This window comes from Bidens hawaiensis, unplaced genomic scaffold (genome assembly GCF_021521415.1).
Source record: "Bidens hawaiensis isolate Kalapana, Puna unplaced genomic scaffold, B.hawaiensis_p1.1 tig00042260_1, whole genome shotgun sequence".
Classification (NCBI taxonomy): domain Eukaryota; kingdom Viridiplantae; phylum Streptophyta; class Magnoliopsida; order Asterales; family Asteraceae; genus Bidens; species Bidens hawaiensis.
In genome coordinates this window covers 75,400-88,704 of record NW_027497474.1, presented here as the reverse complement: position 1 = coordinate 88,704, position 13,305 = coordinate 75,400, and positions in this window count along the sequence as shown.

Sequence of the window (13,305 nt, the reverse complement as noted above, 5' to 3'; positions counted from 1 at the left end):
ATGGAATTATGGATGATAGGTCAAGTGAGGTCGTACGAGCATGCCCTACATATTATTGGACTTTGTCCTATATATTTCCTAAGAAAATATTTATTGACTAGAAATTTTCAAGCCCCAATAGTGTATCCTCAGAGTCATCATCCCCTTGGTAACTCGTAAGCTCTCAGTCTTGTCTAGTATGTGTACTTTGGGCTCTTTTTCTATTTTTGAGAATGCTTATTTGGCATTTTTCATTACATAACTTTTCTCACTTTTTCTTTTCTTTTTTATTTATTTATTTTTTCATTGCGCACTTAGGCAACTTTTACCTAAAAATATATAACTAACGATTATAGCTCGTATAAAATTGGACATTTGCGGGGCGCTACCACTCTTTATTTATTTTCATAAAATGGAGTGGCGTGCTAATTTTAAAGTGCATTCAATTCTCACCACCTTAGGGTAATCAGCTTGTGGTAATACTCCCTATACCTTATCGAATTTTAGCTTCACTGTCCCCCCAAGGATGAGAATCCACAAAATCTAAGATTAATTAGATTTATTAAGAATATGCAATGGGAAGCCTTTCAAGACTAGTTGGGCCTACCGACACATCCAAAGCTTAGTACGCTTTCTTTAATATTATCTCATATTATTAGTAGTTTGAGAAACCGATACCCGATAATTATCCTCATCTCCCATTTATGTGCAAAAAGAGACAAAATCAAGGGATATTTTACAAAACTTTTTTTTCAATTTTTTTTAAATCTGATTAAAATTTAACTACGACTCAAATATGCTATCCCCACACTTAAATTTTGCATTGTCTTTAATGGATGGGTAAGCACGAAAAATAAAAATAAATTCGGAATAAAAAAACTAAAAAACTTAAAAGAATTAAAAACAAAAATAAATAAAAATAAACAAGCAAGATAGATAATGAAAAAGACTTAGCTGGTAATATGCGCATGAAATATGATGCCAAAGTCTTCTTCCAAAGCTGCCCTCTAACTCCGAACATGCTCATCAAACAGTATCTCCTTTTCTCAAACACGAACGGAAGCGGCAAAAATAACAAACAATATCTAAAAATATCTTATCAATTTGAAGATTGTTACAACGAATAAACGAATTTCTGGACTTTATTATCTAAACCAACTTATCATAAAAACCCTAAACCCTACTGAAAACTCAGCCTCCATCCCAAAATTTCATGAATTAGTGTTCTATTGGAGATTTCTTTCAAGTTCTTTAACCTCCGTTTTGACTTTGGTTGCTTCAAAAGCCTTTGACTCGGTTTTTCTCATCATTCTAACCATAATTCGGGTAGGTTGTCATTTGTGATTTTGCGTGCTTTTGTTAATTAAACAAAATCCCTCAATCAATTTCAGTGATTGAGGGTGTTCCATGGGTCAATTTGATCCCGAACCATTTAAGGTTATAAAAGTCAATTCTTGTGTTTAATTGATTACTACTGTTTTTGGTCAAAATTAGCTTTCGGGCAAGAAGACTTTTATGTTTGTCTTGACATTTTGAGTGTACTGACCAGAACCCAAATCTAGATTCGAAGTTCAGTCTCTGAGCAGTACCAGCTCGCTTAAACATTAAATATTTCATATCTTGAGTTGTATAAATCCGTTTGACCTGATTCCAACGGCTATGTTTTCATTTGATTTCTATATTACTGTCTCAAAGTTTCTGGTATGCTCATGCCGTACCCCCGACCAGAAACTGTCACACCCCGACCAAAGGCGACGTAGCAGCTCGGGGCACGGCGGATAGCACATGACACTAGTAAAGTGACAATATTTAATTAACTCATTCATTTCATTCAACATCACTAACAACACAACTTGTTCATACAATAACAAAATTAAAAGAAAATTAATAGTTCATTTAACTAATAACATAAATGGTCCAAAATAACATAGCGTATTTGAATCTTCAATCAACTCATTATTAAACCTGTAGCATTGCATAAAATATATTTTTGTCAACACAAATGTTCATGAGCAATCCCATGATTTTTTTGTATATATAATATGAGGCAAAATCCATAACTCATATGTGAAACCGTAAATAATAGCGACAATTGAGATATATAAATCATAAATAAATGAGGCTCCTTTCCAATAGGTAAAAACTACCAAGTTACAAGTAGGAGCTTATGATCTTACTTATTGAGGATGAGGCCAACCAACAAAAACATAAACATTTAGCAAATAATTCATATGAGGCATGTAACACATAATCGGACAATTATTTTAGGCAACACATAACCAGAGTTTGTTGTTTGAGGATCCAAGTCTTAAATCATTTTGTTTGAGTAAGTATTTATGCTACCCCAAAGTATAAAAGAGAAAACAATGATGAAATTACTCACTTGGAAAAAGTGATGTTCGTGAAGAAAGGCTTAGAATAAATCATCAAGTAAATAAGCCCGACGATTCAGCTTAACGTGAGTGTCCTAGATTGAAAGATCTTGAGTTTAGATTAAGTCTTAAAGATGAACTATAAATGGTATAACAGTTTATAAGCTAAGACTGAATTTTCGGGATTTTAAGTTATATTTTAAAAAATGCGTTAAATAAAGTAAGTATAAAATGAAATGAGATTTACATAAAACCGGGTCTATGATGTTTAGTTTTACTCAACCTTTGTTAAATTTTACATAGGGGAGTTGGTTTAGTGCAAGTGTGCACGATCCCGCTAATGTAAGCATCAGGATCCGACTTTTAAAGATTTTTCGGTTTAGGCTGTTCGGGACTTGATAAAGTACCAAATCCAAACTCTTGCCATATATTTAAATATGAATTACTTCAAAAAAATCAGTAGCTTAAATAAGTTTGAGAATTTTTATTAATTAAAGTCTCAAACTCGGGTTTTAAGCAAGTGAAAATCGGCTCAATCTTACTATATAACCAAGTTTGGTTCCAAAACACCGTAAACTTAGAGATATAAACAATATAAAATGAAGCATAAGTTAAAAAGGTTAGGAAAGATTTGTGGTGGTTTAAACGGTGACTAGCTCGTTAAAACGAGAAGACTCGATTTTTACCCTAAACTTGGTTCAAATAAAAAATATTAAAAAAAATTATTTAAAAAAATTACTAATAAAAAACAAAAAAAAAAAGAAAGAAAGAAAAAAAAACAAACAATAAAATGATAAAGAAATACGACTTTTTAGGAGACACCCACCTATCCGACGCGGAGGTTTATTTATTTATTTATTCACCATTAATGAAAATATTTTTTGTTGTATTATACATTTAGAGAAAGAAGATAATATAAAGAGAAATTATTTCACTACAGAAAAATTAACCTTAAGGATATTTAGCTTTCTTACTTTCTTAGTAAAGACCGGGATTTACCAATTCAGATGGTTGACTAGAGTATTTTTAAACTGCTTTAGAGCATTTCTAATAGCTCCTTTATGATGATGTGAGGAAGATCTTTAAATTTTTTTAGACGGTTGTAAGTGATTGTGAGTGAAGAAAAGAGAAAGTTTAAAGGTATGAGTGAATTTGAAGGAACGCTGTTCATTATTTATTTATTTTTTAGTTCATTCTCTATTTATTTTTGAATATATTTGAGAGTAGTTGTGAGTGGAGGAGAGACAAAGATAAAGATAAAGATGTAAAAAAATATTATTTAAGGTATATGAGAGAAAAAATATGTGTTTTTTACTGTAATTATAGAGATAGAGAAGTTGCCGGGAATGCTCTTATTGCTATTTACATGACCACATATTGTAAATTGCAGTCCTTATGTTTACAACAATAAAAAAATGAAGTTCGATATAACCGCAAAAAAATACTAGTCATATTTCATACTTTACATTTTCCGATTATAAGGAAGATCGACCAAATGATCAACCAATTGAGCAAATCAATAATAAGCAATTTTGACAGAAGCATCACGATCAATGCCACGGGTGAACCGTGCGTCAACCATCCAAGAGGGGCACAAACGTGACCAAGTCTTGAATAAACCAACAAAAGATCCACAGCTGATGGGATGATCGGTCTATGTGCTCTATGGACTGACGATTCCTTTGGAATTTAATTAAGAATGTGAAGGCTGAAGAACAATGAAAGATCAAGTGAGGAATACAAGGATGACAAATGAAAAATGAAATATGATAAAAAAATCACTTGAAATTCTTTTATAAAGTTTAAACAGATTTTTTGTAAAATAAAACGTTTTGAAATCAAATATTACAAACTCAAATGCAACCTTATGAAACAAATATTCACAAAAATACATATAATACTTTGAATACTTACACACTACTAAAATGTTACAAAATGTATATTAAGACTGAGAACATTTTTCTAAGACACCATAAAGTCTTTATGAAAATTGTTACTCAAAGTTTGGTGGAAGGAAGCTTCTTAAAGAAGAATTCTTTAAAATAAAAATGGAGTCAGCAAGAGAAGTTAAACTAAATGTAGGAAGAGTTAAACTCAAGTGGAAAAGTGGCAAAGCTAAATCCTTTTCTTCTAGGCAAAGTACTTGGAAAAACAATCTCTGGTCTCTCTTTCATCTAGCAAGTCCAATCTTAAATTTAATCGCATGTAATTTTCTCAATGCTTAACTCCTTGACATATGTTGTGTCTCTATCCTCTTGACTACATAAATAAATTTCGGTTGTACACTTTAACTAAACCTTTTCGAAGGTTACAACCAAAACATATTTTTTTTTGAAGTGATTTTAATTCTGAATACAAACACGATGGACTGAAGAAACAGTCACGCATATCCTATACTTTTGATGTGTTTACAGTAGTTTAATATTTAGACTAAGTAATACTCTAAGCAATACTCTAGACTAAATTATTTATTAACTAAATTAACTAAAAATAAACACTAAGTGATACTCTAGACTCTCTAAAACTCGACTAAACTACTAACCGGCAAGTGAACCGATCGACTTTAGTAAAGCTAAGTAAGTCCGGATATCGAACCCACGAGATTCTTTAAATTACGTTTATTAGCTAATTAGACTTGACTACAAAACACGACTTATTAATTACATTTGTTTGGGGAATTTTTATGTAAAATACTAATTTAAAACTATAATTAAAAACTAATTAAGAAAACAAGTAGTTTAAACGAAAATGAAGTTTATTATGAAAATAAGATGATGATGAGAAAACTACATAGGCCAGACTCCCCTAAATTTCAGTAATGAATTGACTCGGGAAAATATTTAGTTATAAACTGGGATCGTAAAATAGACACTTATAAGAAAACCCGAAACCTAGGGATTTCTAACAAGTTTTAACGCACACCAATACTAAAATCAAGTTCGGTTATAGTCACCTAATTATTTATGACTTAGTTCCTTTATACAAAATCCTACCTTACAGCGCAGAAATCAAAGACAGTTTAATATATCAAATTGATTCAATAGACAATAATTAAATAATCAAACATAGACGGACTCCTTACGAAGAAATAAATATAGCTAGATCAAATAATAAATATCTATCGATAACCTAGCACCTTACAACTATTTAGGTTAGCAGCACACTTAGGTTTATTTAATTAATAATTATTATTCCTATGATCTTAGTGCACATCAATCACAAAATAATCAAAAACACAAAGTAATTGACCTAATAGCAACCTATCATAATGACAAACAATAATCTAGGCAACTATGGAATAATGACAATTAATCAAACAATCCTAAATATCCATACGCATCAATTTAATATAAGTAAACCTTTTACTAAACCATAAAAACCATAACGCGAATAAATCCCAAATCAAAACACAACGTCAAAGTAGGTTCATCATAAGCCTAGACAGTCTATAAAGTTTAGCCTAACATCATAAAATTAAACAAAACAATAATAGACGAAATCATGGCGACAATAAGTAAGAACGGAAGAATAAAGGTGATAAAACCCGGAGTCTTCGTCCTTGAATATTAAGCACTTCGCCGGCTGATTCCTTGACTCCAAAGCTGCCGAAAACTGACCTCGAACGCCTCAAAACTCACCAAATTTGTCTGGAACTTCAGGGTATGGTTAATGGTGAGTTTAGGGGTCTTTTTATAGGCAAGAGGGGTCCAAAAATAGGTTAAGTCGGTTCACAAACTAAGGTTCTAGAAATCTGGCACCGCGCATCACCACGCCGTGCCGCGATGCGGGCTCCCCCTTCCCCGTCGCGCAGCGCTCCGTCCTGGGGGGGGGGGGGGGTCTGGTTCATTCCTTCTGGTCCGGTTCACTCCTGGCTCGGTCCGGTTCGATTCCTGACCGGTTCTCCGGTTCGGCTTGTTTTTGCTCGTTTTTCGCCCTCTTTTCACCGAAAATAAAACCCGAAGCCTAAAACATAAAACTATGTTAGTAGTATACATATCTTACGAGAAACCGAAAATAAACTAATAAAATATTTAATAAATGTACACGGGATTAACATATATTAAACGTTATATCAAATATCCCTACACTTAACCTTTTTTCGTCCCTGAAAAAGTCTCATTGCAATAGGATCAATATCGGAGAAATGCAGTCTTAAAAACATATAAGGTTATCTTAAAATTTAGAACAACGCAAACTGCGATCACCGATATTGTTGTCCACTTAAACTTAACCACCAGCCTATCAAGCCCCCACGCACATTAAGTATTTAAGTTCACGTGATATCAAAAACCTATGGGTCTCACACCTTTGGAGTTAAGATCCACCTACCCCATCTCAAGCATAGTAAAGACAATTAAAAATAATCGAGTTGAAACAAACTGGTTCAACATATCACCGTAAGATAAGTACCCCTTAATGATAAGAAGAAAATGCACTTAGATGGAATTAATGGATGATAGGTCAAGTGAGGTCGCACGAGCATGCCCTAAATATTATTGGACTTTGTCCTATATATTTCCTAAAATAAATATTTATTGACTAGAAACTTTCGACAACCAATAGTGTATCCTCAGAGTCGCCATCCCCTTGGTAACACGTAAACTCTCAGTCTCGTTTAGTATGTGCACTTTGGCCTCTTTTTCTATTTTTGAGAATGCTTCTTTGGCCTTTTTCATTACATAACTTTTCTCACCTTTTCTTTTCTTCTTTATTTTATTATTATTATTTTTTTCTTTATTGTGCACTTAGGCATCCTTTACCTAAAAATATGTAACTAAAAACTAAAGCTAGTATAAAATTGGACATTTGCGGGCGCCACCACTCTTTATTTATTTTCATAAAACGGAGTGTCGTGCTAATTTTAAAGTGCATTCAATTCTCACCACATTAGGGTAATCAACTTATGGTAATACTCCCTATACCTTATTGAATTTCAGCTTCATTGTCCTCCTAGGATGAGAACCCACAACATCTAAGATTAATTAGGTTTATTAAGAATATGCAATGGGAAACCTTCAATACTAGTTGGGCCTACCGACACATCCCAAATTAAGTACGCTTTCTTTAATATTATCTCATATTATTAGTAGTTTGAAAAACCGGTTCCCGATAAATATCCTCATCTCCCATTTAAATGCAAAAAGAAACAAAATCAAGAGACATTTTTCAAAACTTTTTTTTTAATGTAATTACAATAAAATTTAACTACGACTCAACTGTCCTATCCCCACACTTAAATTTAGCATTGTCCTCAATGCAAGGATAAGGACGAAAAATAAAAATAAAATCAGAATACAAAAAACTAAAAACCTAAAAATAGAAACAAAAATAAAAATAAACAAGCAAGATAGATAATGGAAATGACTTAGCTGGTAATATGCGCATGGCGACTGATGCCAAAGTCTTCTTCCATGAATGCCCTCCAACTCCAAACGTGCGCATCAAACAATATCTCCTTCTCTTACTCACGAACGGAAGCGGCATACACAAACAATATCTAAAACATATCTTATCAATTTGATAGATGTTAAACATTCAAAGTATTTCACCAAACCAACCAACCCACCCTATATATAAAACATGAATAAATAGCAGCAAATAATAAAAAGTATATAGTTCGGCTGCTCTATCCCCACACTTGAATTTTGCAATAAACTTCATGGGGGTCATTTTTCTAGCTCAAAACCTGCAAAACATAAAAACGAAAACAAAGAAAACTACAAAAATCTACGTTAGTGACGCGACAAGACTCAAAATAACGATAGGACAACTATACAAACTCTATACTTGAGTTTTCACTCAAGACACTTTACTGTGTGATCTATTCAGCTGCCCAAGTGGAGCATCCTCCACCACGGTCAAACTCTATGGTCCTCCAAGAAACTGCATCACGATACGACCATTCATCTTCAATCATATTCCTCTTATCTCCAACTCCTTCAAACGCCACAAACTTTTGCAGACCACCACCCCTTTCTCTATCCAACTCCATCGCCTCTCAAGAGCTCGCAACCTCTCTCTCCTCCTCCAAACAAACGCTGATGGAAAGGGGATGCTCAAGATGTGGATCCATGCCCAAAATCAAAGACTCAATTTCATAAACAGGATGACATGGATCAATGAGACCATCTTGACCACTCGGGTGTCTCATAGATTTAGCAACATAAGTGACACTATCGTCGCCGGTTCCAAGAGTGATCTTACCCTCAAAAACATCTACAAGTGCCCTAGCAGTACGTAAGAATGGACGACCTAAAATAATAGGAACTCTCACATCGGCCTCCATATCTAAAACCACAAAATCTACGAGGAAAACTAAATTATCAACTTTCACGAGCAAGTTTTCTACTATCCCCCTAGGGTACTTCACTGAACGGTCAGCTAAAGACAAGGTCATACGGGTGGGTGTGAGCTCTCCTAGGCCTAGATTCTCAAACAATGAATATGGCATTAAGTTTATGCTAGCTCCTAGATCCGCTAATGCTTGACACGAGGTATCCCTACCAAACAAACATGGAACAGTAAAAACACCGGGATTGGGTAACTTTCGGGTACCTTATTGAGAACTACTGCCGAACACTCTTCGTTCAATGGAACGGTCGAAAGCTCCTCCAGACTTTCCTTTCGCTTAAGAATATCTTTCAAGAACTTGGCATATTTTGGCATATGCTGGAGGACCTCTATAAATGGGAGATTAATCCTAAGCTGCCTAAACATATCTAGGAAGTTCCCGTATTCTCTACGAAATTTCTGATTCTTAGCATGGGCTGGATACGGCATACGAGAATGATCTATAAGCGGTGAAGGCCTAACATCTCTTAGTATCTTTTCCTCACTTCCTCTAACTATGGACTCACTGGTTGGTACGGTACTTGCTGGGCCTAGCCTAGGTTGCACCCACCCAGGAGTCTCCAACACTATCTCCACATCCACTAACTCATCACTCTCCTCTACCTCAATCTTTCTATCCGGACCTAAAACCATACCACTACGAGTAGAAATGACATTTATTTGAGCGGACGGATTCTGCTGAGTAGAGCCTGAAAACTGAGCTGGGTCTCTCATCTAAACGTCGGGCTATCTCACCAATGGTCCTTTGCATGTCGAGCATAGCTGATTGTTGATTCTTAAGAAATAGATCATGCTCAGCAAGAGTCTTTTGAGTAACTTGATCTCTAGTAACCATATGCTGCATTATCTCGTCCATCTTCTTACACAGATCTGGCCCATTACTCCCACCTTGACTACTTTGATCCCCACTAAACGATTGATCTTGCCCCCGTTAAGATTTGAATTTGATTGGAAACTAGGTGGTGCCCCGGAGGAATGCCAATTAGAATTATAGTTATTATTTTTATAGTTGTTCTAGTTTGAATTATTATTACCATTAAATGCATTAGGAACCCTATTCTGCCCTCCTATGAACTCTACCTGCTCCTGACTCATCCAACGGACAATCTAAAGTCCCATGCCCCCTCTACACAACTCGCACTTATCTATCTTGGCCTTAAGGTTTTTAATCTCACTGCTAGACTCTCTAAGGCAGCAGCCTCACTAATATCCAGATTAACCTGGTGCACACCTCGGACGGATAAGGGTGTACTAGTGACGGGATTTGAATTCTCGCTACGTGGCTTTTTAGCAGACTCGGACTGGGCAAAACTTTCAAATAACTCATTACACTCTACTACACTTTTCTTATCCATTAAATTACCTCCAGCAGCAGTGTCGAAACGAGCTTGTGTCTCATATGTCAGCCCATTGTAAAACTTCTCGACCAGGGCCCAAGGAGTAAGACCATGTTGTGAACAACGGGCCAGTAAACCTTGAAAACGCTCCCAAGATTGATAGTACGGCTCGTCCAGCTCCATATGGAAAGAATGAATCTGATCACGGAAACGAGATGCTTTGGTAGGCGGGAAGTATTTCTTCAAGAAAGCGGTACACAACGCCTCCCAAGTAGTGAATGCTCCAGCATGTTGTGAATCGAGCCAAGTGGCGGCACGATCCGAAAGTGTAAACGGGAACAAGTGAAGGAAGATCGCATCCTGGTTAGCACCTTGCAATTTGAACGTTTTGAACACACGGATCAGACGGTTGATGTGTGCCGGTGCATCTTCATCTTCACGGTCATGGAACTGGTGGTGATTTGTGATGTTGTTCATGACATAGGATGGGATCTGCCACAAGTTAGGGTTATTAATGTCGGGGGTGACAATGCGTGAGTGATCTCCATGGAACCCTTCAAAAGCTTGCTGGTACACGGTGCGGTTATTCTCGGCCATTGGAACGGATCTAGGACTTGGTGGTGGTGAATTTGTGAGTGAGTTTGTGGGTGATGATTTCGGTGAAGTATCTATGGTGATCGGTGAACTGACTTCTGACTTTAACGGAAGTGGTCCTTGCGAACGAAGATATGGCATAAACCTGCAAAGCACACAAGACCAAATCAATAGACTCCATTTAAATACAAAAATAAAACTAAAAATAAAGAAAATAAACTAAACTTAAACTTAAACTAAAATTAACTAGACTCCTATGACTCAAAGACAAAACAAAACAAAACAAGTAACACGAATGTAGCAGATAAATCTAATCAAAGCTAATAACGCAATCACCAAGAGTCCCCGGCAACGGCGCCAAAAACTTGATGTGCTTGAAGTAGTTTAATATTTATTAACTAAATTAACTAAAAATAAACACTAAGTAATACTCTAGACTCTCTAAAATTCGACTAAACTACTAACCGGTAAGTGAACCGATCGACTCTAGTAAAACTAAGTAAGTCCGGATATCGAACACACGAGACTCTTTAAATTACGTTTATTAGCTAATTAGACTCGACTACAAAACACGACTTATTAATTATATTTGTTTGGGGGATTTTAATTTAAAATACTAATTTAATACTATAATTAAAAACTAATTAAGAAAACAAGTAATTTAAACGAAAACGAAGTTTATTATGAAAATAAGATGATGATGAGAAAATTACCTAGGCCAGACTCCCCTAAATTTTAGTAATGAATTGACTCGGGAAAATATTCAGTTATGGACTTGGATCGTAAAATAGACACTTATAAGAAAACCCGAACAGGACCCCTGACCCTTCTCAAGAGAAACCTATGGATTTCTAACAAGTTTTAACGCACACCAGTACTAAAATCAAGTTTGCTTACGGTCACCTAATTTTTATGACTTAGTTCCTTTATACGAAATCCTACCTTATAACGAGAAAATCAAAGGCAGTTTAATATATCAAATTGATTCAATAGACAATAATTAAATAATCAAACCTAGACGGACTCCTTACGAAGAAAATAAATCTAGCTAGATCAAATAATAAAGATCTATCGATAACCTAGCACCTTACAAATATTTAGGTTAGCAGCACACTTAGGTTTATTTAATTAATAATTATTATTCCTATGATCTTAGTGCACATCAATCATAAAATAATCAAAAACACAAAGTAATTGACCTAATAGCAACCTATCATAATGACAAATAATAATCTAGGCAACTATGAAATAATGACAATTAATCAAACAATCCTAAATATCCATACGCATCAATTTAATATAAGTAAACCTTTTACTAAACCATAAAAAACATAACACGAATAAATCCCAAATCAAAACACAATGTCAAAGTAGGCTCATCATAAGCCTAGGCAGTCTATAAAGTTTAGCCTAGCATCATAAAATCAAACAAAACAATAATAGACGAAATCATGGCGACAATAAGTAAGAACGAAAGAATAAAGGCGATAAAACCCGGAGTCTTCGTCCTTGAATATTAAGCACTTTGCCGGCTGATTCCTCGACTCCAAAGCTGCCGAAAACTGACCTCGGACGCCTCGGAACTCAACAAATTCGTCTGGAACTTCAGGGTATGGTTAATGGTGAGTTTAGGGGTCTTTTTATATGCAACAGGGGTCCAAAAATAGGTTAAGGCGGTTCACAAACGAAGGTTCTAGAAATCTGGCACCGTGCATCACCACGCCGTGCTGTGAGGCGGGCTCCCCCTTCCCCGTCACGCGGCACTCCGGCCTAGGGGGGGTCTGGTTCATTCCTTCTGGTCCGGTTCACTCCTAGTTCGGTCCGGCTCGTTTCTTGACGCGTCGGTTCTCCGGTTCGGCTTGTTTTTGCTCGTTTTTCTCCCTCTTTTCACCAGAAATAAAACCCGAAGCCTAAAACATAAAACCATGTTAGTAGTATACAAATCTTACGAGAAACCGAAAATAAACTAATAAAATATTTAATAAATGTACACGGGATTAACATATATTAAAATATTTAATAAATGTACACGGGATTAACAATATTTAATAAATGTACACGTTATATCAACGTTGCGTGCAAAAAGGGTTAGGGGATGACGGTAATAATTACTCACACATATCACGTTTTGCTTGTGTCCTTGATTTGTGGATGCGTTATAGCTAAAAATGCAATCAATAAGAGATTAACAACTAAAGCGTGCTAAATATCAACCTCTCAACACAAGAATTTGCAACCTAACAAAAAATAGGTAGGTCCTAGTTGGTGGCCCAGTGACAGAGATAATGTTTTCTTAAAAACGTAAAGATTCTGAATTAGTTCAAGGAAGCAAAAGAAATATGCCGTTTAAGAAAACGACTTAGGTTATTAGAAAAGTTTCTATATTAATTAGAGGTCAAATTTACAATACGATCTTGAAATCTGAATAAAATAATTTTAATAAGTTAATCTACAAAGAAAATAAATATAATAATGGCCCTTGTGCAGTTAAGCATTATATGGCATGAGAATTTGGTGATAAAGCGGGCCGTGAGCCTATGAATTAATAACAAACTAGTAAACATTCTCGCGCTTTGCGGCGGGAGCGTTGGTAAAGGGTAGCCCGTGCAGAGGTTAACAAACCGGTACTCAGAACCGGTTTGGGTTAAAACCGGTTCGGTTTGGTCAACAAA